We start from the raw sequence: 27814 nt of genomic DNA on the forward strand, positions 1-27814 counted from the left end.
CTTACACATATTGGTGAATTGTTCTTTGTTGTGGCCATAATCTCTTGAATTGCCTAAGAACTCAAGGGGAATTAGAGTGGTAAAAGGCAAGAGTGTTTCATTAGAGAAAAGCCATAATTGTGTGATACACTTGAGTGGGTGAGGTATTCAAACAACAATTATAATTGTCTTGTTACGTTTGATTTGTTTGTTTGAGATGTCAGGTACTAATCCTAATGATGGAGTGGGGCTTTCGCAATTCCAAATGCAAGCTTTGATGCAACATTTGGAGAGGTTAATGAAACAACGAGATGATGCGCTCCATGAGAGATTGGATCAAATGGAGAATAGAGATCATAATGAAGAAGAAAGGAGGAGAAGAGGGAATGATGGTGTTCCTAGACAAAACCGAATTGATGGTATTAAACTCAACATTCCTCCATTTAAAGGAAAGAATGATCCGGAGGCCTACTTGGAGTGGGAGATGAAAATAGAGCATGTTTTCTCATGCAACAACTATGAGGAGGACCAGAAGGTGAAGCTTGCCGCCACGGAGTTTTCTGACTATGCTCTTGTGTGGTGGAACAAGCTACAAAAGGAGAGAGTAAGAAATGAAGAGCCAATGGTTGATACATGGACGGAGATGAAAAAGATCATGAGGAAGCGGTATGTGCCGGCTAGTTACTCAAGGGACTTGAAATTCAAGCTCCAAAAACTAACCCAAGGCAACAAGGGGGTTGAGGTGTATTTCAAGGAAATGGATGTGCTCATGATTCAAGCAAATATTGAAGAAGATGAGGAGGTAACTATGGCTCGATTTCTTAATGGTTTGACTAATGATATCCGTGATATTGTTGAGCTGCAGGAGTTTGTTGAAATGGATGATTTGCTTCACAAAGCAATCCAAGTAGAGCAACAATTAAAAAGGAAGGGAGTGGCTAAGAGGAGTTTTACCAACTTTGGTTCTTCTAGTTGGAAAGATAAAGGTAAGAAAGATGGGGCTGCTACTTCTAGTAGTTCCACACCTATCCCATCAAAAACTCGCTCAAAGTCCCAAGAGGAACCCTCTAAAAGGAGTAGAGATGTGAAGTGTTTCAAGTGCCAAGGCCTAGGACACTATGCTTATGAGTGCCCTAACAAAAGGTCCATGGTTCTTAGAGATGGAGAATATATAAGTGAATCTGATGTTGAAGAGGAAGAGGAGAGTGAGTACGTAGAGGAGGAGGAGACTCCGGAGGGAGATTTGTTGATGATTAGGCGGTTACTTGGTGGTCAATTGAAGCATGAGGAGGAGAGCCAAAGAGAAAACATCTTTCACACTAGATGTTTAATCAATGGCAAGGTGTGCATGGTGATCATTGATGGAGGTAGTTGCACCAATGTGGCTAGTGCTAGATTAGTGTCAAAGCTAAATTTAGCTACTAAACCACATCCTTGGCCATACAAACTTCAATGGCTTAGTAAGGATGGGGAGGTGCAAGTGAGGCAGCAAGTGGAAGTGGACGTTTCCATTGGGAAATACAATTATAAGGTACTTTGTGATGTTGTTCCTATGGAGGCCAGTCACTTACTTTTGGGGAGACCATGGCAATTTGATAAAAGAGCCAATCATGAAGGTTACACCAACAAGATCTCTTTCATGCACCAAGACAAAAAGATTGTGCTCAAGCCATTGAGTCCACAAGAAGTGTGTGAGGATCAAAAGAAAATGAGAGAAAAACTTCTTCAAGAGAAAAAAGAAAAAGAAAAAGTGAGCAAAACACTTGAGAGTGAGAAAAAGAGGGAAACACTTGAGAGGAAAAAGAGTGAACAAAAGAAGAGTGAAACACTTGAAGTGAGGGAGAGCTATTTAGCCACATAAAGTGAGGTCAAGAGGTTGTATCGTGCTAAACAGTCACTATATATCTTGTTTTGCAAAAATCAGATTTTGACCACTAACACTTTTGATGATTTTGAAGTTGTTTATGGTTTTAACCCACTAACTCCTCTTGATCTTTTGCCTATGCCTAATGTTTCTGTTTTTAAGCATAAAGAAGGTCAAGCAAAGGCGGACAATGTGAAGAAGCTTCATGAGAGAGTCAAAGATCAAATTGAGAGGAAAAATAAAAGCTATGCTAAACAAGCCAACAAAGGAAGAAAGAAGGTTGTCTTTGAACCCGGAGATTGGGTTTGGGTGCACATGAGAAAAGAAAGGTTTCCGGAACAAAGGAAATCAAAACTTCAACCAACGGGAGATGGACCATTTCAAGTGCTTGAAAGAATCAATGACAATGCTTACAAAGTTGAGCTGCCCGGTGAGTATAATGTTAGTTCCACCTTCAATGTCTCTGATTTATCTCTTTTTGATGCAGATGGAGAATCCGATTTGAGGACAAAGGAGAGAATGATGAGGACATGACCAAGAGCAAGGGCAAGGATCCACTTGAAGGACTTGGAGGGCCTATGACAAGGGCTAGAGCAAGGAAAGCCAAGGAAGCTCTTCAACAAGTGTTGTCCATACTATTTGAATACAAGCCCAAGTTTCAAGGAGAAAAGTCCAAGGTTGTGAGTTGTATCATGGCCCAAATGGAGGAGGACTAAATGTCACCACTTTGTCTCAATTTTAGAGTGTTTAGTTTGTCTAAATAATGGCCCAATCCTTGTAAAGTTGGCTGACCAAAAATAGAGGGAGAGAATGATGAGGACATGACCAAGAGCAAGGGCAAGGATCCACTTGAAGGACTTGGAGGGCCTATGACAAGGGCTAGAGCAAGGAAAGCCAAGAAAGCTCTTCAACAAGTGTTGTCCATACTATTTGAATACAAGCCCAAGTTTCAAGGAGAAAAGTCCAAGGTTGTGAGTTGTATCATGGCCCAAATGGAGGAGGACTAAATGTCACCACTTTGTCTCAATTTTAGAGTGTTTAGTTTGTCTAAATAATGGCCCAATCCTTGTAAAGTTGGCTGACCAAAAATATGCTTTGGGTTAATCAACTAAAAGGGCTTTAGTAGGTTTAGTTCAAGTTGTAATAAGGGCCCAATTGGCAACCTAGGCATCAGCCTTTTGGGAGACCAAATGGTGGCTGACTTGTTGGCTGTTGGGGGTGACTTTTGGTTGCCACAATTTCAGTTACACTCAGCCATTAAGTTTTTTTTTTTAATTCCCTAGATTAATGGCATCAAGTTATTTTAATTCTAGGTTAGTGGGTCATTACTAAAATATGCTGTAAAGCTTCTATATAAGCTGAACCATTTTATCAATAAACACAAGTTGAGTTTTATTCAGAAAATTAGAGTTTATCTCTTTTATCTTAGTGAGAGTGATTCTCCTAAATTCTTGAGTGATTCAAGAACACCCTGACTGTATCAAAGGACTTTCACAACCTTTGTGTGTTGCCCTCGCTGGAAAGAGTGAGTCTTTCCTTCCTTTCATCTTCACCCTTGTTCTTTCAAACAACAATTCCAGAAAATCCACCTCTGCCCAGAATTATCTTGTGGCGATAACTCCCATTTTACGCACTCAAATTAAGTGATTCTTGATCCTAAATTGACTTTCAAAACGAGACCTTTCACCTCGTTTTGGAATCACCTCATTTGGAGCCCTGTAGCTTCAGTTATTGCCATTTCTATATTTCTGTCCAGCCACCACTTAACCTACATTTTACCATCCCATTCATCCATTTTATGCCAAGAACCACCTTATTAAGACCCACGAAATTAACCACCTTATTTTCCATCCTTTCCTTAATCAATTTCCGCATTTTCCATCAAGGTTTAATCCTAGATGATCCTAAGTCAGCCCTTGTGCCATGAGGGTTCATATCACATAGGGAGCCGGTGTACGACAAACAATTCTTGCGCCGCTCTTTTCACATCTCCGGTCGAACGTGTCATACATGGCCAAAATGGCGACGACTGGGCTTTCCTTGCCATGATGAAAGGCGAGGAAAGCGTCAATCGCTGCTAGGTCCACTAACCCTTCCATATTTGGAAAGAGGACAACTCCAAAGATCAAAAGCGCCAAGATGTCAATAAAAGAAGCCCATTCGCCTTGATTTGTCAAGGTCTTGCCCTTTCCTCCAAACACTTCCTTGGTACTCCGACTACCCCATTCCTGTTTTGCTTTACACGGTCCAACTCTTGTGCTGAGATTTTCACTACCTTGGCAACTCTTGTCGTGGAGGGATAGAACCCAGAGAAAAGATATGGCTTCCTTCCTCCCAGTGGGCATCCCAGGATTTCTTCAAACTCTTCCACAGTCGGCACTAGCTGGAAGTCCTCAAATGTGAAGCACCTTAGGGGCTGGTCATAATACTGGGCAAGGGATGCAATCGGTTCCATGGAGACTTCTACCCTAGCTAGGTCCCAAATCTTACCATAGGCTTGGCAGAAGGCTTGCCGTTGAAGTTGACCCATTAATTTCCCTAGCTCTTTTAGACTGGTGATCCCTAGGCTCTTGACCTTGACTTGATAGAACCTCTTTTTAAGCGAAGGCTTTTGACTTGATCCCATGTTTTACCAAAGTGAAACAAAATCTAGTGCGAATCAAAACTCCGACATCTATCATGGGTGGAATGGATGAATGCATGAAGAAAATGCATATGATACAGATGCAATTCACGAATACGGGAGCCCGAGAAATTGTCTTCTTCTTAGATACGACGTCTTACGTATGTATTTAAGAAGGTGACACGGACTCTCCGTTGGTTTGTTTAAGGAGGGGATTAAGACGAAACCCACTCATGATGCATATGCGAGAGGTACAATACAGAGATGTACATAGTACGACAATATTTACAAACAAATAGAAGCAATAAGGGTACATGACACTTTATGCGTGGCAGTGTGAAAAATGGCACGCAGCGTGTTTGCTCCGTGCCCCTATTTAAGGGACCTATATGGGAGAGAGCTAACTAGGCCTTTAGTGATAACCCAAGGTAGTCATATCTCTCTTGATGGTTTCTAGAGGTGTCATCCTCTTCGAAGAACATACTGCAGTAGTAGGGACTACTAGCAACAATATGTTTTCAAAGAGAAAAACTCTAGATGAGGGTTCACTGCAATCAAGCAAGTCGAAGACCTAACATGATCACAGATTCACCTCCACTCCTTATGTTCCCACGAACCCGGGTATAGGGCCCTTTTTCAACTCACCGTGTGTGCAAATAGTGTTGGTGTTTGTGTGCATCAAATGAATAAATATTTACCTCATGCATACATTTAAAAATGCACTAAAAGCATCAAAGAGTTATATATACAAGAACATAATAAAGGGAAACCAACAAAGGAGTAAGTCATGGCAAAACATTGCACAAGATTAAATGGCCTAACTCTCTAAAAACAGTCCCCAATGGAGTCGCCAACTGTCGCAACCTACCCTTCGGTGGGAGGGCGACGCGTGACTCGCGGGATGCGTGTTCCACGAAAGGAATACGCGTGGAGTCGCCACCAACGTTTATTTGAGGAAAACGTCGGAAAAACCGGAAAAGACGTGATCTACGAACTTGAAAGGTTCGGGAGTTGTATTTACGCACGGGGAAGGTATTAGCACCCCACACGTCCGTCACAAGAGACGACAGCCTTTAATCAAATGTGCAAACATGACTTTGACTTTTTACGTTCCCTTTTACATTCTTATATCTTTTATGCCCTTTTTTATATTTTTTATCTTTTTGTGGTCGACAAGGGTGTTTCCCTTTGCTCCTACGTATTCCTCAATTGTGATGAGGAAATCAGACCTACGTAGTTCTTTCGGAACAAAGTGTTTGGTTAAGTTGTTTTTATCTTTTTTGCAAAACATGTTTTTATTGAATGAAAAACCATTTAAGGCGTTGGATCATTAAATAATCTTTCGATTCTTTTGAAAGATGAGAAAAACATTAAGGCTTTGGACCATTAATGATTTCTCTATTTTGGAAAGAGGTAATAAAGTTACATATTGATTTTAGGTTTTTTTAGAAATCAACATTTAAACCAATAGAAGTGAAAAAGACCATTTCAAGGCTTTCGACCTTTAAAAATGGCTTTTTAGGCAATGTCAAAAGTTTGCTTTATGAATTGATTTTAGCCTTAGTTTCACTTTGGTTATTAATCGATTCGATTAAGAAAGAGAAATCCCAAAGAAAAAATGTCCGATTGATTTTTTTTTTTTACTAAAAGATATTTTTTATTATTATATTATTATTTTACCTCTTTTTGGTTTCCAACGTAGTTACGGCATGACCGAACGGTCGGATTTTATTTTAACAGAAACTAACGGGTATTACCATTCAAATGATCGGTGGAAATTTATTTTATTTTTTGATTAGGCGAGAAAATAACTTAAGCAAATGACTAAAGCACGTCAAAAGGGGGTATGGAAAGTAAATGAAACGTAAATAAAAGCACGTAAAAACAAATGAGGACCACTAAGGGTACATAGAATGAATTGAAAAGTTCGATTTAGGGAACTTACCGGTTGAAGACCGAAGAACGACGAAGAACGAATGAAGAACGTCGAAGAACAGTTGAAAATCTTCGCGAAATCACCCACGGAAACGTTGCGGAAACGTTATGGAAGTGCCTCGGCTTGGATTTTCTTCACGGAACCAATTTTTTTCACTAATTTTAAGTGATTCTGAATTACCAGGAGGGCTGAACGAAATTCGTCTTCACTTCTCCCCCTATTTATAAGAAAATGGGGGAGAAGCTTGCCACCCAGCTCGCCCAGGCGAGCAAGGTGGCTTCCTCCAGAAGCAACCGCCTTCTGGAGGCCAAGTGGGCCTGGTTGCTATTTGCACCCCCATTTTTACTAAATCCACCCCCTGCCTTTTTTTTGTGATTCTTTTTTCGTAAAGTTACGGAAACTTATGAATTTCGTAACGATACTTGTTTTCTATCCATAATGTTACGGAACCTTGCGGATTACATAATCATCCCTTTTTTGACTTACGAAATGTTACGGAACCTTACGAATTGTGCAACGATGCTTCCTTTTGATTTCTGGTATGTCACGGAACCTTAAGGATTGTGCATCAATACTTTCTTTTGATTTCCGGTACGTCACGGAACTTCACAAATTGCCTAATGATGGGTGTCAAGTACCTCAAAATGGTCAAACAAAAGTTGCATGCCACCAAGCAAAGGTTCCCAGACGAAATTAGGGTATGACACAAGGTCTTAGATCCATTTCATCTCTTTGACTGGTCAGCAGACATCAACAACAACACCAACAACAACACAAGTAGTTCATTTGAAAATCCTAATAATAAGATAAGGTTATAACAAGACCTAGAAAAAAGAGGCATGTAGCGAATGAGCAATGCTTTCTAATTATGAACTTTTAGCAAATGAGCATACATAATAACATAATAGTGGATAGTTTAATTTACCTTAAAATAATGAAATAAAATCAAACATATTAGTGTATATATATGTATGTATTAATTATTAGTTCTTTAATTATATGATAAACGTTATTAGTGAAATTTTATTGGTCCATAGTTAGGCATAAATTTATTTTTAGTACATAAAAATTTATTTGGCTAATAAAGAAAATCAAGGATCCTTTCCTATAAGTACTTGATGAGAAGTTTATCTAAACTACACCCTTATGTAAAATGCGGTTTTACATTCATGTTTTGATTATTTCCCTCATTGTTCTTATAGATAAAATCTTCTCTTGATAACAAGTATTGTTTTACTAACAATATTATAATCAAGTCAGCATTCTGCTATACTATAGCACTGCATCACCGCACTCCTTCTGGTAGTTACTAAGCTTCTTATGAGGTATGTATTTATTTGTGACACTGTTATGGTTACTACTGCATCACTGCACTCCTTTTATAACGTGCATTGTGAGTGAACCTTAGTTTCTCATTTGAGATTCAATACATTGATTAATACGGATAGTTTGCATTAGTCAATGTATTGAATCTTGAAATGTCCGTTTGGACAGTTTGGGGAGACTTATTTTTATAGTTGATTCATATGAATAGGTAAATTCTCTTTTCTAAGATTTGAAGAAATTTCAGTATAGTGCATTTCACTTTGTTCTTCGGGTGCATACTTGAATGTGGTGGATGTGGAACATGTCACTGCTTTCATTTTGTGTACCTGGAGATCAATGCGAAATGCTGCCAAAATTTCGTCAAATCTAACAAGAGAATTTACCTATACATATGAATCGACTATAAAAATAAGTCTTTTTGAATGGATAGGGCCACACTTTTAATGAAAGAATTGAGGTTGTCATGCATGACGGATAACTTAATGAAATGTGACAGCAAAGGATAAAGATGGATCAAAGTTGGATAAAAGCATCACACATAAGTGACAAGTATGCGAATGGGGTTGAACAATTCATACAATTTATTGAACATAATGCACAAAGTGTGGGCATAAAATTTTTCTGTCCATGTCTTAAATGTTTGAACGGGAGACACCACTCGATAAATGAAATAAGATCACACCTTATATGTGACAGGATCATTTCGAATTACACAAAATGGATATGGCATAGGGAATTGCCTTTCATACCAATAGTTGCTCACACTGAGCCGGTTGACGAAGACATCGAAGATCGTATAGAAGACATGATTCAAAGCCGATTGATGAAAACAATTTTCAACAACCACATGCAGCTTTGATGTGCCATCATTTTCTTCTATTTTCTAAACCCTTTTTGCACCATTTTAATTATTGATTGGTCTTAATTGTCAATTAATTAGGCAGTTTTATTATTTGGGCTCATTTAGCTAATTTGATGTTTTTAATCTAATTTCAGGAATTAATGAAACATTGGGCTTAATCCGGATTTTGGTTGTGGACTTGAAGAGGGCAAATAAAGCAGCGCTTACCTTAGTTAATTTCTAATTAGGAAATTTCGCAATTTTATTTTATGTTGTTCAGTGTTTATTTCGTTTTGGGCCAGAGTATTGTAATAGGGCCCAGTGACTTTGAGTGACTCTTTTTAAATAGTTGCCTTGGGATTCGTGCAAGGCATTCTATTCTGTTATGCTATTCATTATTCAGAGCTTTGTTATAGGGTTTTCGTTTTTCTGTTTTGATGCTTCTGAGTTCGTAATGCAATTTTACGTTTTCTGCTTCTAATTACAATTTCGTTCTTGCTTCTTCTTCTACTCTCATTTACGTTTCTATTCCATTTTACATTTCGTTCATTTACGTTCTTGTTCATTTAGGTTTCTGCTTCATGCTTCATTTTCATTTTCTGTTTGAATCCATGGAAGGCTAGATTTTCTGGTGTTGTTTCCTTTTGAGGACGAAGCCCAACTCTCTTTGAGGTTTCGTTTGTAATGTGGTTTCCTGGCAGTTTTCCCTTCACCAGTTATCCCAATTTCGTGAATATTAATCAGTGCACGCTTCGTGTTTGATTAATTGCCTCTGAGCCTAACTTGCGTTCATGCTTAATGGACGAAGGGCTAACTGGTGTATGTGGTGCCTAATCACGTATTGAAAACCCTAAGTTGATTTTCGCTTAGTAAATTGAAATAGGGTTGGATTAAGTGGTTGATTGTTAGGGACGAATTCTCCATAACCCAGGATAAGAGAATGGCTTCTGAATCATAGGAAACAACCCGTTTTTAATATTAGTAGTTTCGTATTCCAGTTTACTTGTTCTGCTCTTTAATCACAAAACAAACAAACCCCCCCCCCCCCATCGTTACTGTTACTGCAAGTATATTATGAACATTTGGCTTGTCACTGCTCGTTGGGAAACGGCCTAGGATCACTTCCTAGTTACTGCATTTTCATGTTTATTTGATTCGGGTACGGCCTCGATCAAATTTGGCGCCGTTGCTGGGGAGCAGTGTCCAAAGGTTCATAATAGCTAGCTAGTGTTGTGTGTTTAATCCTTTCGTGTTTTAATTGTTAGTATTGTGTTAGTATGTGTGTTAGTGTTGATTAGTGTCCTGGTATTTTGTTTAATGTGTGTTCTGTTTCAGTTTACCATTAAGCGTTTCCCCTGTTTCAGTCTTGGGTGTTTTGTTGTGAAGATTGTGCTTGAAAACAGAGTAGTAGTAGAAATCAATTAGAGACGGATTTTAGCGACCACCCATGCTGAATTATTTGAGATTTTTTGTTTTAGTAGCTAGGGTTGTTATTTTTGGCTGAATTTTTTTGTGGTAACTTCTTTTAATCCATATTTTGTGGGAAAAATAGCTAGAGCCTTTAGTTTGGTCAGATTTGAAAGTTCCAAAAAACTAGCAAATTTTGTGTTTGTCAAAACTTCAAACGGCCATAACTTTTGCTCCGGTTATCAGAATCGCAATTATTATATATGCATTTGGGGTAGAAAAAACTTTCCTACGCCATGACAGCTCACCGTAGGCCGGCTGAGGTCTCCATCATCCAAAAAAAGCGATTCTGTCAAAAGTTTTTTATTTTTCAAGTTTTATTCACTTATTTTTCTTAACTTACCATTTTTAGCTTTCATAGTTAGACTTTGAATTTTTGTCTGAAATTTTTTGTGCTATCTTCTCATAATTTTATAAGGTTGCTCACAAAATTTCAAGTCATTTGGATATCATTTGAGGGTAGCTGTAGTTCAAACCTACACCTTTATTTACATGACAAGGCAACTAGTTGTGTGCATGCTGAATGTAGTGTATGACTAGAGGCAATCCATCTGACTTACAACCCTTTGATCCTGAGATAGATAGGACATTTCATAGATTAGTTAGGCATCATTTTATACCTTTTGATCATTCTGAGCATTCCATAACTGGTGAATCTGTGCATTCTGTTATTGGTGATTTTGAACATCCTGATCTTGAGCATTATAATTTTGAGCATTCTGATTCTGAGCATTCTGATTTTGCACATTCTGAGAACATGGCACAACCTCCACCTCGTGAGAGGACTCTAAGGGAAATGGTTGCACCTGATTTCACCTATGAAAGCTTGTGCATCCAATACCTTGATGAAGATGTACCATATGTTCTTAAAACTGGACTGATTCATTTGCTTCCAAAGTTTCATGGCCTTGCAGGTGAAGACCCGCACAAACATTTGAAAGAATTTCACATTGTCTGCTCCACCATGAAACCCCCAGATGTCCAAGAGGATCACATATTTCTGAAGGCTTTTCCTCACTCATTAGAGGGAGTGGCAAAGGACTGGCTGTATTACCTTGCTCCAAGGTCCATCACGAGCTGGGATGACCTTAAGAGAGTATTCTTAGAAAAATTTTTCCCTACTTCCAGGACCACAGCCATCAGGAAGGATATCTCAGGTATTAGACAACTCAGTGGAGAGAGCCTGTATGAGTACTGGGAGAGATTTAAGAAACTATGTGCCAGTTGCCCTCACCATCAGATTTCAGAACAGCTTCTTCTCCAATATTTTTATGAAGGACTCAGTAATATGGAGAGAAGTATGATAGATGCTGCCAGTGGTGGAGCCCTTGGAGACATGACTCCTACTGAAGCCAGAAATTTAATTGAGAAGATGGCCTCCAACTCCCAGCTGTTTAGTGCCAGAAATGATGCCATAGTCATTAGAGGAGTGCATGAGGTAGCTACAAACCCATCTGCATCATCTGAAACTAAGAAGCTTGAAGGCAAACTGGATGCGTTGGTCAACTTGGTAACCCAGCTGGCCTTGAATCAGAAATATGTACCTGTCGCAAGGGTTTGTGGTTTATGCTCCTCTGCTGACCATCATACAGACCTTTGCCCTTCCATGCAGCAACCTGGAGCAATTGAGCAGCCTGAAGCTTATGCTGCAAATATTTACAATAGACCTCCTCAACCTCAGCAGCAAAATCAACCACAGCAGAACAATTATGACCTTTCCAGCAACAGATACAACCCTAGATGGAGGAATCACCCTAACCTCAGATGGTCCAGCCCTCAGCAACAACAACAGCAGCCTGCTCCTTCCTTCCAAAATGCTGCTGGCCCAAGCAGACCATACATTCCTCCACCAATCCAACAACAACAACAACCCCAGAAACAGCCAACAGTTGAGGCCCCTCCACAACCTTCCCTCGAAGAACTTGTGAGGCAAATGACTATGCAGAACATGCAGTTTCAGCAAGAGACCAGAGCCTCCATTCAGAGCTTAACCAATCAGATGGGACAATTGGCTACCCAATTGAATCAACAACAGTCCCAGAATTCTGACAAGCTGCCTTCTCAAGCTGTCCAAAATCCCAAAAATGTCAGTGCCATTTCATTGAGGTCGGGAAAGCAATGTCAAGGACCTCAACCCGTAGCACCGTCCTCATCTGCAAATGAGCCTGCCAAACTTCACTCTATTCCAGAAAAAGGTGATGACAAAAATTTACCTAACAATTTCTGTGCAGGTGAATCTTCTTCCACAGGTAATTCTGATTTGCAGAAGCAGCACATTCCCCCTCTTCCATTCCCTCCAAGAGCAGTTTCCAACAAAAAAATGGAAGAGGCAGAGAAAGAGATCTTGGAAACGTTTAGAAAAGTAGAGGTAAACATACCTCTGTTGGATGCAATAAAGCAAATTCCAAGATATGCCAAATTCTTGAAGGAGCTGTGCACTAATAAGCGGAAGCTTAAAGGAAGTGAACGAATTAGCATGGGCAGAAATGTCTCCGCATAGATTGGTAAATCTGTTCCTCAAATTCCTGAAAAATGCAAAGATCCAGGTACATTCAGCATACCTTGTATCATAGGGAATAGTAAGTTTGACAATGCCATGCTAGATTTAGGAGCTTCTGTTAGTGTTATGCCTCTGTCTATTTTTAATTCTCTATCTCTAGGCCCCTTGCAGTCAACTGATGTGGTAATTCATTTAGCTAATAGAAGTGTTGCCTATCCTGTTGGTTTCATAGAAGATGTCTTAGTTAGAGTTGGTGAACTGATTTTCCCTGTTGATTTTTATATCTTGAATATGGAAGATGGATTTTCTCAAGGATCAGTTCCCATCATTCTAGGCAGACCCTTTATGAAAACTGCTAGAACTAAGATAGATGTTTATGCAGGCACACTGTCCATGGAGTTTGGTGATATAACTGTTCATTTTAATATTCTGGATGCTATGAAATACCCATCTGAAGATCTTTCTGTATTTCGTGCTGAAATAATTGACCATGTTGTTGATGAATACATGACTGATCTTTATTCTAATCTGCATGCCTCTCACTCTTCATGCATTGAGTCTGAAATTGTACTTGATCATATGTCTGGATTTGATGCTGAGAGTGAATCTGAGAGTGATATTGATTGCATGCCTGGTGGTGGTGTTTTACCTCTTGAGATTGATTTTATAGAGTCAGATAGGACTAACCATGTTTCAGGAAGTACACATACCTCTGACTTTCTTTATGAGGTAAAGGCTGAGAAACCATCTCCTTCTACCACTGTCCAGCCGACCACACCAGAATTGAAGCCTCTGCCATCAAATTTAAAATACGCTTACTTGGATGATAGCAAGAGTTTTCCAGTGATTATATCTGCCTCCCTTGCTGATGAGCAAGAGGAGAAGTTGTTGTCAGTTCTCAAGAAGCATAAGAAGGCTATAGGCTGGACCCTGGCGGACATTCCTGGTATTAGCCCATCCACATGTATGCATCGAATAAATTTAGAGGATGGAGCTAAACCAGTAAGACAGCCACAGAGAAGACTCAACCCGGTGATTCTTGATGTAGTGAAGAAGGAGATAACCAAGCTTTTGCAAGCTGGAATCATTTATCCTATCTCCGACAGCCAATGGGTGAGTCCCGTCCAGGTAGTCCCGAAAAAGACTGGCCTCACAGTGATCAGAAATGAGAAGGAGGAGCTGATTCCTACTCGGGTGCAGAACAGTTGGAGAGTCTGCATTGACTATAGGAGGCTAAACCAGGTTACCAAAAAGGACCATTTTCCCCTGCCATTCATTGATCAGATGCTTGAACGCCTGGTAGGTAAATCCCACTACTGTTTCCTTGATGGTTTTTCTGGTTATATGCAAATTACTATTGCTCCTGAGGATCAGGAAAAGACCACATTCACCTGCCCCTTCGACACTTTTGCTTATAGGAGGATGCCTTTCGGCCTGTGCAATGCCCCTGGTACCTTCCAACGGTGCATGATTAGTATTTTCAGTGATTTTTTAGAAAATTGCATAGAGGTGTTTATGGATGATTTCACTGTATATGGATCCTCTTTTGATGGTTGTTTGAATAGTTTGGAAAAAGTTTTGAATAGATGCATTGAAACTAACCTTGTTCTAAATTTTGAAAAATGTCATTTTATGGTTGAGCAAGGTATAGTTTTAGGCCACATTATTTCCAATAAGGGTATTGAAGTAGATCCTGCAAAAATTTCTGTTATTTCACAATTGCCTTACCCCTCTTGTGTGCGAGAGGTGCGATCTTTTCTTGGTCATGCAGGATTCTACAGGCGCTTTATAAGGGATTTTAGCAAAGTAGCCCTTCCACTGTCCAACTTGTTGCAAAAGGAGGTGGAGTTTGACTTTAATGACAGATGCAAAGAGGCTTTTGATTGCCTCAAAAGAGCGTTGACTACCACCCCCATCATCCCGGCACCCGATTGGACAGCCCCTTTTGAGCTTATTTGTGATGCATCAAATTATGCATTGGGGGCTGTCCTTGCTCAGAAAATTGATAAATTGCCCAGGGTGATATATTATGCTTCTAGGACTTTAGATGCTGCCCAAGCAAATTATACTACTACTGAGAAAGAGCTTCTAGCCATAGTTTTTGCTCTTGAAAAATTTCGATCTTATTTGCTTGGTACTCGCATTATTGTTTATACTGACCATGCAGCTCTAAAGTACTTGTTGAAGAAGGCTGATTCTAAGCCTAGGTTGATCCGATGGATGCTCTGGCTCCAAGAGTTTGACTTGGAGATCCGTGATAGGAGCGGAGCACAAAATCTAGTTGCTGATAATTTGAGTCGGATCGAACGTGTCTCTGATGCAGATTCACCTATTCGGGATGATTTTCCGGATGATCATTTGTATATATTGTATAGTATTTCTGACTCTCTTTCTACTCCCTGGTTTGCTAACATTGTCAATTATTTAGTTGCTTCTGTTTTTCCTCCCTTAGCATCTAAGGCCCAAAAAGATAAGATTAAAAGTGATGCTAAGCATTTTATTTGGGACGACCCCTACTTGTGGAAATTGTGCAGTGATCAGGTCATTAGACGGTGCATTCCAGATCATGAGATTGACTCAGTCCTGCAGTTCTGTCATTCTTCCGCACCGGGAGGTCATCTAGGTGTTCAAAGGACAGCTCGCAAAGTGCTTGATTGTGGTTTTTATTGGCCCACCATCTTTAAAGATGCGTGGAAGATCTGCAGCACTTGTGAGCAGTGTCAGAGAGCAGGAAATACACTTACATGGCGACAACAAATGCCTCAGCAACCTATGCTATTCTGTGAGGTGTTTGATGTCTGGGGTATAGATTTCATGGGTCCTTTTCCTGTCTCTTTTGGTTATGTTTATATTCTCCTTGCAGTTGATTATGTTTCAAAATGGGTGGAAGCCAAGCCCACTAGAACTAATGATGCTAAAGTTGTCGCAGACTTTATCAGGTCTCATCTGTTTTGCAGGTTTGGAGTACCTAAAGCAATTGTTAGTGATCAAGGAACCCATTTTTGCAACAGGACAATGCATGCCCTGCTTAAAAAGTACGGGGTGGTACACAGGGTATCCACACCATACCACCCCCAGACTAATGGACAGGCAGAAATTTCTAACAGGGAAATCAAGAGAATTCTAGAGAAGATTATGCAGCCAAGCAGGAAAGATTGGAGTACCAGGCTTGATGATGCTCTCTGGGCACATCGGACTGCCTACAAAGCACCCATAGGAATGTCTCCTTATCGGGTTGTCTTTGGAAAGGCATGTCATCTTCCAGTGGAAATTGAGCACAAAGCATACTGGGCAGTGAAGACTTGCAACTTCTTTATGGATCAAGCTGGCGAGGAAAGGAAGTTGCAACTGAGTGAGTTAGATGAAATCCGCCTAGAAGCCTACGAGAATGCCAAGTTCTACAAAGAAAAGACCAAGAAGTTCCATGATAGCATGATAGTTAAAAAAGACTTCGTGGTTGGGCAAAAAGTGTTATTGTATAATTCTAGGCTTGGACTCATGAGTGGTAAGTTGAGGTCTAAGTGGATTGGCCCTTTTGTTGTTACTAATGTTTTTCCTTATGGTACAGTTGAGATCAAAAGCGACTCCACAAACAAGAGCTTCAAGGTCAACGGACATCGACTTAAGCCATTCCTCACGAACCCTTCTTTAGTGGACGTAGTGGTGGAAGAGACTTCCTTACTCCACCCTACTCTTCCTCCACCATGACTTAGGGAGTTTTTCTTTTCCTATCTCCTTCTTTGCTTTTATTACACTTGTCCGATTCTCTTTGATGATTTAATTGTTTTTAATCTTTTAATTGTGCTACATTGAGGACAATGTGTTGTTTAAGTATGGGGGGGAGTGTTCTTTGGTTTCACTAGTTTTGTTGGTTTTGTTAATTTGTTAGTTGTGTTAATTTGTTAATGTTGTTAGTCTCGTCGGATTTTTAGTTTAATATTTTGGGTCGATTTTGTGTGCACGTACGAATTTGCATGTTTTTCTTTGAATTATAGGATATGTTCAAGAAATGGGTAATTGTTTTGAAAATAAAAGTTCTTAACATTTTGTGACTTGAAATCCTTGATTCTTCTCTACATGTCATGATAGTTTTGGAAGCTCAATTTGAAAGTGATGATTTTACCTTTGTGAGAATTTGAGCCATCCATCATTATAATCATTTGGTGTGTTTTGCCCCATTGATTGCTTGCACAATAGCCTTGGCTTGATTCTTGTTGATGCGTCCTAATTCACATGCATATTTGGAAATGATTAAGGCAATTTTGTTCCTATAAGCTTCTAGCCAAATGGACTTACCTTGAATTAATTCCTTTGATAGCCCTTTTGAGCCTTGTTTCCCTTTCCTTGTTTTGAAGCTCACTACAAGCCTTAAGTGAAAAACCATGATATTACCATATCCTTAAGGAATTTTGGAGCTTCGGAATTGTTTTGGGAATAAGTGTGGGGGGGGTTTTTGTTTCATTGGACAACTTGTTTTGTTGGCTATGCTTCATGATGTATTTTGGGCCATACTTGATGTACATTGTATATTGGTTAAATGTTGGACATGCTGAATGAAATGTTGTTTCTCAAAGGCCAAAGAGTAAAAAAAAAAAAAAAAATCGAAAAAAGAAAAAGAAAAGCAATAAAGTTGAGTGAATAAGATCTTAAATGGCACAAGAATGATGAAACTCTTGGTTCTACTCTTCATGTTTAATTTTTATCTTTACTTCTTTTTATTTTTTTCTTAATATGCACTTATTCCCCTTTGCTCCTCTATTCCTTTGGGATTTAGCCACTTATTCCATATTTCTCCATACCTTGTCCTTGGCCCCATTACAACCTTAAAAGACCTTTTGATCCTCATGTGCTTGTGTTTATGGGTTGATTGTCAATTTTAGAATCTTGCCAAGTTTATGTGGTGTTTGCTTTCATGGGTGCTTTGAGGGTAAATAGTAGCCTAGACACTTGAGAGATAGAGTGTATATCTTGTGAGGCTTTATCACTTTTCATTCTTAAGCTGATTAACTATTTTGCCATGATTGGGTTGCTTGGATGATTTTCATGAATGTCTTGACTTTTTGGATCTCCTTATGTTAGATGTTACCCATTCCTTTCATTCCTTGATGTTCATTGAGAAATATGTGAATGTTTTTGTTTGTCTCCCTCTGATATCCTTGGATTTTGTTCTTTATTTCATTTTGCCCAGGAGTGCAAAAGGCTAAGTATGGGGGGTTTTGATGTGCCATCATTTTCTTCTATTTTCTAAACCCTTTTTGCACCATTTTAATTATTGATTGGTCTTAATTGTCAATTAATTAGGCAGTTTTATTATTTGGGCTCATTTAGCTAATTTGATGTTTTTAATCTAATTTCAGGAATTAATGAAACATTGGGCTTAATCCGGATTTTGGTTGTGGACTTGAAGAGGGCAAATAAAGCAGCGCTTACCTTAGTTAATTTCTAATTAGGAAATTTCGCAATTTTATTTTATGTTGTTCAGTGTTTATTTCGTTTTGGGCCAGAGTATTGTAATAGGGCCCAGTGACTTTGAGTGACTCTTTTTAAATAGCTGCCTTGGGATTCATGCAAGGCATTCTATTCTGTTATGCTATTCATTATTCAGAGCTTTGTTTTAGGGTTTTCGTTTTTCTGTTTTGATGCTTCTGAGTTCGTAATGCAATTTTACGTTTTCTGCTTCTAATTACAATTTCGTTCTTGCTTCTTCTTCTACTCTCATTTACGTTTCTGTTCCATTTTACATTTCGTTCATTTACGTTCTTGTTCATTTACGTTTCTGCTTCATGCTTCATTTGCATTTTCTGTTTGAATCCATGGAAGGCTAGATTTTCTGGTGTTGTTTCCTTTTGAGGACGAAGCCTAACTCTCTTTGAGGTTTCGTTTGTAATGTGGTTTCCTGGCAGTTTTCCCTTCACCAGTTATCCCAATTTCGTGAATATTAATCAGTGCACGCTTCGTGTTTGATTAATTGCCTCTGAGCCTAACTTGCGTTCATGCTTAATGGACGAAGGGCTAACTGGTGTATGTGGTGCCTAATCACGTATTGAAAACCCTAAGTTGATTTTCGCTTAGTAAATTGAAATAGGGTTGGATTAAGTGGTTGACTGTTAGGGACGAATTCTCCATAACCCAGGATAAGAGAATGGCTTCTGAATCAGAGGAAACAACCCATTTTTAATATTAGTAGTTTCGTATTCCAGTTTACTTGTTCTGCTCTTTAATCACAAAACAAACAAACCCCCCCCCCCATCGTTACTGTTACTGCAAGTATATTATGAACATTTGGCTTGTCACTGCTCGTTGGGAAACGACCTAGGATCACTTCCTAGTTACTGCATTTTCATGTTTATTTGATTCGGGTACGGCCTCGATCAAGCTTTGTATGAGAAAATAGAAAATGATTCAAAGACGCCTTTGTATTTGGGGTGCATAACTTTCACAAGGTTGTCAGCAGTGTTAGCTTTGGTTAACTTGAAGGAACAATTTGGCTCGAGTGACAAAAGCTTCCTGAAGATAACACTATGCCGAAAAATCACTATGAGGCGAAGAAGATTTTATGTCCAGTGGGAATGGAGTACTAGAAGATACATGCATGTCTAAATGATTGCATATTGTACATAAATCAATTTGCAGAAATGTTAAGTGTCCCAGATGTGGTGTATCACAGTACAAAGTCAACAACGACGAATGCAGTTATGATGCAACCACAAACAATAGTCGTCCAGCAAATGTGTGTTGGTATGTTCCAATAATACCAAGGTTTATGCATTGTTTGGTAATGGACATGATGCAAAAAACCTTACATGGCATGTAGACGACAGAAAAAGTGATGGATTGCTCCAACATCTGATTGATAGTCCACAATGGAAGGCAATCGATCGTTTGTATCTTGATTTTGGGGACGAGCCAAGAAATCTAAGGCTTGGTCTTGCTTCGGATGAAATGAATCCTTTTGGTAACTTAAGCACTAACCACAGTTCGTGGCCTATTTTGCTGATGATTTACAACCTCCCTCCTTGGTTGTACATCAAGCAAAAGTACATAATGCTTTGTATGATGATAGTGGGTCCAAGGCAGCCAGGTAATGATATTGACGTCTATCTGACTTGTTGATTGAAGACTTGAGAAGATTGTGGGAAGATGGGGTTGATGTATGGGATGCAAATCTCCAGCAGACTTTTAGGTTGCGTGCAATGATTTTTTGTACCATTAATGACTATCCAGAATATGGCAATTTAAGTGGTTATGCTATCAAAGGAAATCACGCATGTCCTATCTGTGAGAAAAATACAAGCTTCATCCAACTGAAACATGGGAAGAAGACAGTATATAATAGGCACCGAAGATTTCTCAAACCTTATCACTCATATCGGCGATTAAAGAAAGCTTTTAATGGAAGCCAGGAAAATGAAAGTGCACCAAAACCATTAGGTGGCAAAGAAGTTTATGATTGGGTAAAGGACATCGTAATTATCTTTGGGAAGACACAAAAAAAGCCATCATCTGAGACTAACATATGGAAGAAAAGGTCAATATTCTTTGATCTTCCATACTGGTCCAATCTTGAGGTACAACATTGTATAGACGTCATGAATATGGAGAAAAATGTCTGTGATAGTTTAATTGACACCCTTCTTAACATTAAAAGCAAGACAAAAGATGGTTTGAAGTGTCTTCAAGACTTGGTTGAGATAGGTATACGAGAGTAGTTGCATCCGATCTAACAAGGTTTGTGAATGTATCTGCCCCCAGCATGTTGCACAATGTCAGCAAAAGAGAAGAGAATTTTTTGTCAATGTCTACATAGTCTAAAAGTCCCACAAGGATACTCTTCAAATATCAAGAGCCTTGTATCCCTTAATGATCTCAAATTGGTTAGCTTGAAATCTAATGATTGTCATGTATTAATGCACCAATTATTGCCTGTAGCGATTCGCGATATCTTGCCTGACAAAGTTAGGGTTGCCATAACTCATTTATGCTTTATTTTTAATGCTATATGTAGCAAAGTCATTGACCCTAAAAAATTGGATGAATTGGAGAATGAGGCTGCCATTGTCCTTTGTCAAATGGAGATGTATTTTCCTCCATCATTTTTTGACATAATGATTCACTTAATTGTTCATCTCGTGAGGGAGATCCAATTGTGTGGTCCTATTTTTTTTTTTACGGTGAATGTATCCAGTTGAGTGATACATGACGGTGTTAAAGGGTTATACCAAGAGTCAATGCCAACCAGAAGCGTCCATTGTCAAAAGGTACATTGCTGAAGAATGTATTGAGTTTTGCTCCTAGTACATTGAAACTGTTAAATCTGTCGGGTTTCTTGAAACTCATCATGACCGGATATGGGGGGGGTAAGGGTACACGAGGATACAATGCTATGACAATGACTTGGCAGGAGGTCAACCAAGCGCATCTATATATATTAAACAACACAGTAGAGGTGATTCAGTACATAGATATACAAAAAAATACTCACAGCAACAAACCCCAAAATGAACATGATGAGGGTGTTGCAAGAGCACAATAGAAGTTTCATTAATTGGTTTAGAGACACAATATTTATTGATGATTGTGCTTCCAAAACATTACAATTGTTGGTTCTTGGACCAAATCTCAATGTGCCTACTTGGAAAGGATATGATATCAATAATAATTCCTTCTACACAAAGTCACAAGATATAAAAGTACCATGCAGAACAGTGGGATGAGTGTTGATGCTGATTCTGATCACTTTTGCAGTGCATTAGACAACAACCCAATTCAAGCATCTATGTTGTACTTTAGAGTTATTGAACAAATCTAGGAGCTTGATTACAATGAATTTAGAGTGCATGCTTTTAAGTGTAAGTGGGTTAATGACAATACCGGTGTCCGTCAAGATCAATTGGGATTTACTTTAGTAGACCTAAATAAGGTGGGTTACATGGATGAACCTTTCATTATGGTAGAACAGGCCCAACAGGTGTTTTACGTCCAAGATCCATGTGATTCAAGATTTTCAGTGATTCTACAAGGAAGACACAGTGGTATCAATCACCCACATGATGATTCAACACTTGACATTTGTGAGACACCGGGTTTTTCCAATAGAATGCCTTCTATAAATGAAGCACAAGACTTTGATGATGTACATGCAAATCTTAATAATCATGATGAAGTATTGTGGGAGAACATTCTGACATAACTGCAATGTATCAAAGTAATGTATAACATATTGCGTTATTTGTTTTCTAATTTTATATTGTTGATATTTCCAGTTTGTTACGTATATGCTATTTGTAAGTCGTTATCATTAATGAATTTGTTTAATTTTCACAAGGTCATGGGAACACCACTAAGGTCCCCTCTACAGTCAGATGGTCAGTCAGAGGCTACATCTAGGAAGAGTAGACAATCCACACGACTAAGAAGGTTGACTTTAAGAACCTTGGGTCAACCAAGACCAACGGCTAATGTCAATGCTACAATTGGGTGAGGATCGGACCCCCATTAAAAAAAGTTTCATAGCTATCAGGGGGTCGTAGCTAGAGAAAAGATTCCAATTGTACATAACAATTGGAAAGATGTACTGGAATCTCTAAAGGACCTCGTCTGGGATGACATTTTGGTAAGTCAACTTAACATGGATGTGTATTTATTTTTCTGGTATCGCAAAGAGCAAATGTTGACATTATCTAACTGTTACACAACAATGTCTTATGCATGCAAAATTTGATATCCCAGAAGCACAAAATGCCAAGAAAAAGGTCATGTCAACAGTGGCCACTAGATGAAGGCAATTTAAATCTTCCCTCACCATGAAATTTGTGTATTTTAACTCTGAGGGGCAACACAAACATGATCCTTCTGTCAAATATGGTCTAGATCCACAAACTTGGGAGGAATTTGCTGCAACCTGCAAAACCCCTTAGCTAGCAGGTTAGATGTGGATGTGTTTGACTTTAGTATTGACTATTTGTCATTATCATTTAATTTTAATTGTTTTTATTCGAATAATATATGTTGCATGATAGGAAATCAGGAGAAAGGCACAATAAATTAAAAAATATAATGATAGCCCTCATTTGCTGTCTCGTGGGGGATATGATTTGCTTGAAAAGAAGCTATTAGACAAGAAAATAAAGAAAAGACAACATGAGGCAATGATGACTAGGAATACACCACAGATTGACGACCCCCATCTCCCATTGAAAAACATGTTAAGTGGAAGTTGACACGCACGAAGAGATATAGGCAAATGACATCTCAGGCGGCACAAGAAATATCTAATAAAATTATGAATTTATTTTTACATATAACTTCAGTTAATTGTTATTTAATAATAACAACGACCTCATTTGATGGTTATGAGTTTGATAAAGGACTCGTTACAAGAGCAAACGACACAGGGTATGTTTGTTCCCCATGGTCATGACAACATACTTAACACTGCCATTGGACGACCGGATCATGGTGATCGTGTTCGTGCAGTGGGTTTTTGGTGTGGTAATAAATGAATACTATGGAAGGGAATCATATGGCTCCAGCATCTCATCCACATCCATCACCCAACAATAGTTGGCTGAGATAATTGGAAGCCTTAAGGAAGAGTGGAGGAATGAGATTAAGGAAGAAGTCAAGAATGAGATTGGAGAAGAAAACAAATGGACCCTAGAGAAATTGAAATAAGAGTTGAAGGAGGTCATTGAAATTGAGTTTTCCCAAAGGGGATCGTAATACTCACCCTCGATTGAGACGGATATACAGTTATTAGGTGCACGTGTTAGCACAAAGGGGAGCAATGCTGAAACTGCTACCAACCCATTAGGGGAATAACATGTTGCTCATGTGATGCTGACTATGGGGTTGTATGTGCAACGTCAACATTCTACACACTTTGTGGCCTTGGGACAAATATATGAGGGGGGATCTACCATACACAATGTGGCTTATGCAGATGAATTCGTAAGGGTTATTGTTGAAAAAGTTATTGACGGTGACGCTCAAGTCCCTATGCCGACGTCAGAAATACAATATGTCAGGCAGGCCCTTAGCACATTCATTGCATGGTCGACACTTCTTGTGAAACTTGTATCAGATGAGGTAATTTTCATTTTCTCTAACATATATTAACACATTCGTACATATATATAAATTAGTTACTAACATCAGTTTAATTTTTCTTTTCGTTAACCATATAGAATTTAGCTATTACTCCAAAGAGAGTGACTGAACCTATTCAAAGGTCGAATGATGTTGTTGTAGATGATCCCTTTTGTGACTTGATTAAGAGTTTGTAAGAAATTTATGAAAAGCCTATTCAGTTGTTGTCGGATGGGACTAAATTTGGGATTTCAAAGGTAGATGTATCTTTCTTCTTAACATATTCTTATGTCAATGAAATAATATCAGGTGACAAGTGTTTGAACATAGCTATACTATAGTTGTGGATGATGTAAGTAAATTCCATATCATTGACTAATTAATAATATTCATTATGATATACATCATGTTAACTTTTCATTTGAAATGTTGAAAATAGGTTTATGGATGAGTGGAGTTTTAGCTTGGGTCATGGTTCGGCGTATGGATTCCTTGAGTCTCATTCTATACATGATGCAAAGGATAGACGTGTTGAATGTCAACATTACATTCAAACGGGTTAAGGAATCCCAACGAGAGGTCTACCTAGGAGCTTATTTTAATCAGTAAGTAAATTTATGATATCCCTATAAAGAATGTTTGTGTTATTCATACCTAATTATTGTCGAATTCAGGGCCCATTGGCAGCTAGTTGTTTTGTGTCCTACAAACAATGTTGTCATCTAGTTCTGTTCGTTGCGCAAGAAGCTTGATGTTCATATCAAAGATGCAATTAACAAGTTAAGTTTTATATTATAAGTCATTTAATGTATTTTAAATGTGGATACATAAATAGTTTTGTCCTTGTTTATACATCCAAATCTTTCTATGTAGTGCATTGAAGACATTAAACACTACTTCTAACGGTAAAATTGATTAAGGTACACCTCAGTGGATTGAAGTGAAGGTTAGTCATATAATTTATGGTTATTTCTGATTCCTAATGTTGTGTAACATTTGAATTGTAAGATTGAATTATTTTTCATATTGAATGTAGAGTCACGTTCAAAGCGGAGGCTATGAGTGTGGCTACTATGTCATGCATTAGATGTGGAACATAATAAGCGGGGAGTTGAAGAATGATTAGAGCATGGTATATTTACTTTTCCAAAAAAATTTACTTGACTAACATATTTTACTATTGTCAAATGAACATCACTAATTTTTATATTTTATAATTTGTAGTGGTTTGGTGATGGCACACCATTAGACATCAAGACCATGACAACAATTCACAAAAAATGGGCAGCATATTTTTTAAGAGTTAAAAACATCCAATGTAGAAAGCTTTAGATGAGATTTGAACAAGCACTATGGTGTATTTGATGTCTTTCTTTAAATATTGTAAACAAGTTTGTAGTTGTATTGAGTATTATTTGAGAATAAAAATACATATTTGTTTATTTGATTTTGTTCTGCACGAAAAGATTTGGACAATGCATTGTATTCGCAATGGGTATTTGCGTTGACAGGATGTGTGCTTTTTGTGCCACCAAGCTGCCCATTTTTTCAGTTGATTGTCAAGCTGAGGATTTCGATACTCCTGATGATAGTCCAATTTACGTCTGAGATAAATATGAGGTATTACAACCACACTTTTGTTTGTTGAGTTCAAGGTTTTACCTTTCAAATTGTCTTTATTATCAATTTTGAAGTTATTAATGCTATAACTAATTAAAAAAATGTCCTTGTTGTTTCATAATTACAAATCTCAATGAAGAACGTGGAGCCGAGGTGAAGATCAATGTCGTCACACTTGTAACTCCAGTATCAACATTAAGAGGCTTGCTCTTAGCTTCAAATCATGATCACTTGTCTTTCAACAACAAAGAGTTGTGGAAGGTAGAGGAACAAATGAGCAAAGTCTTGAAGGAATTCTATCACAAGCTTGAACTTGTGAAACGTCATAGGGAAATTGGCTCCCTCTTTCACTTTTTAACTTAAAATTTGACAAAGTGTGATTATCTTTACAAAACTAACAAAGATATTCTCAATTCATTTGCAGGTTTTTGAACTTGATGGCATTCTCAAAAATCATGAAGACATATGACATGGTCTCATTTGGTTCTGAAAGATTATATATGGCAACAGTCTTTTCACTTATGTTCTCTAGTACTTGCTTAATTACCGTTTACCACTTTAGGTCACTACAACAAATGTATGAAGGGAGTATACTTAAAAGTGGTTGATATATTTCTTATCTTCTGTTTATACATGTTTGATATATTTCCCATTATTTACAATTTCATTACAGATATTGCAAAGGAAGACAGAAGAAGCTACCTTGGCTAGAAATAGGTCAAAAGAACTTTTGGAATCTAGAAATAATTCACCTTATTACGGGTTAAGAGATTTATTTTTCCATGCAACTTTCCCTATTTTGTGAAGTTATTAATTAGTAACGGGCAATTCTTTCTTTATACACAGGTGCTGCAGGTGGGAATGGTCCAGAGATTCATGTATTTTTGTTTCTATGCTTCTGAATCACAAGGACTTCATTGTTTCCTTAGCAATGATTAATGCTCGATGTTGTCAAATATTATACGCTTTGTAATATATCATAATTCCATCATGCTATTTTGCGGAGGATGTCTTTGTGTTTTAATAGCTTATACTTCACATGCGTTTCTACTTTGAAGGCTTTGATGCAGGAAATTGAGCATGCACTTAAGGTCACTGTCCCAGTGCATGAAGTAAATGTACAAATAGCCTTATGATCAAATCGATTGGAATAACACCTGAAGCATAGTTCCTAGGGTTTTCTTTCCCATTTGACAAAATTTAGATGCAATTTTTTTAGATATTTCTAGTTTTCTATCTTTAAAATTGCATCTTTATGTCGGTAATCTATAGTAATCTTCAATGCACACCTTACACGAATCATCAAGATAAAATTTTAATTTTAATTTTAATCGAAGAGCAATATGGAATTTCAGGAGGATCTCTATTAGCCACATCCTGTTACTCAAGATATGTTATGGGCATCTCTTCATCACGTGGCAGATCCCCTCCTGAATTGTTGGCCTTTTTCCATGCTGAGAGAGAAGGCACTAGAAGTCGCTATTGATCATATACGTTATAAGGATGAGAATAGTAGATACCTTTGTAGTGGTAGTGTAGCGTAGGTAAACATAATTCTTATAACAGTAACAAGCTTAACCATTAAATAACATTATTATTACTAGGAGGTTGATATCTAAATGCAGTTACTCACATGTGAGGTGTCATGTTTGATTGCACGTTGGGTCGAAGATCCAAACTTAGAGGCATATCAGCTTCATTTAGCTAGAATCCCTAATTACTTATGACTTGCAGAATATGCCTTGAAAACCTAGGTTAGTATCACAATGATCACCTATTAACCTTTATATTACTTATGAAAATGCAATTATGCATGTTAATTCACTAAAAAAAATTACGAAGCTTTGGCTCTCAACTGTGGGATGCTGCATTAGCTATACAAGCAATCCTTTCATGTGATTTGAGTGAAGAATATGTATGTACACTTAGGAAAGCAAACGACTTCGTCAAGGCTTGCTAGGTTAGACTTAATAATGCATATTGCATACTTAAACATGAAGAATCCTAAAAGGCTATATGTGTGTTTAAATACAATTTTGAAACGCACGTATAGCTTCTCTCTCCATGTTTCACAGAATCAACAAATTGTTGTTTCCAGGTAAAACAACTTAATTGTTGTCATAGTTTTAGGGGGAGACGTGCGTAATCGACACGCTCCAAAACATGCACTAAGGATCAGAACCATGGTGAAGGATTTAATGCCATTTTTTTCTTTATTGAAGGTACTTGAAAATCCATCAGGTGTTTTCAAAGCAAAGCATCAACGCATATCCAAAGGAGCATGGACATTCTCAATGCAGAATCAGGGTTGGCAAGTCTCTGGCTATCTTTTATCCCAAGATATACTAGTTTGTATAGGTAAAAGTTTTTTCAAAAGGTTGACAAAAATAAGTGATTACTTCTTTAAGATAAGTTGAACACTTGAACCCAAACATGCAATCAGCATTACAATTTAGGACTTATTTAACTATTTTCACTTTTGGAGGCTTGCCATTATGGCATTCAAACAACTTCATTTTTTTACCATAGAAGTCCTAAAGACATATTAGATGACGTGCAGTGTGCTATAT

The 27814-nt window shown here is 38.1% G+C and overlaps 1 non-coding gene across 1 annotated transcript; it reads right to left on the minus strand.

Annotated features, from left to right (window-relative positions):
- Positions 1-11171: 11171 nt before the first annotated feature.
- Positions 11172-11278, minus strand: LOC114407981. The gene has a single exon (XR_003665784.1). It is a non-coding gene; the product is annotated as a small nucleolar RNA R71 (small nucleolar RNA).
- Between the last annotated feature and the right edge of the window lie 16536 nt (positions 11279-27814).

This window comes from Glycine soja, chromosome 3 (genome assembly GCF_004193775.1).
Source record: "Glycine soja cultivar W05 chromosome 3, ASM419377v2, whole genome shotgun sequence".
NCBI classification, from domain to species: domain Eukaryota; kingdom Viridiplantae; phylum Streptophyta; class Magnoliopsida; order Fabales; family Fabaceae; genus Glycine; species Glycine soja.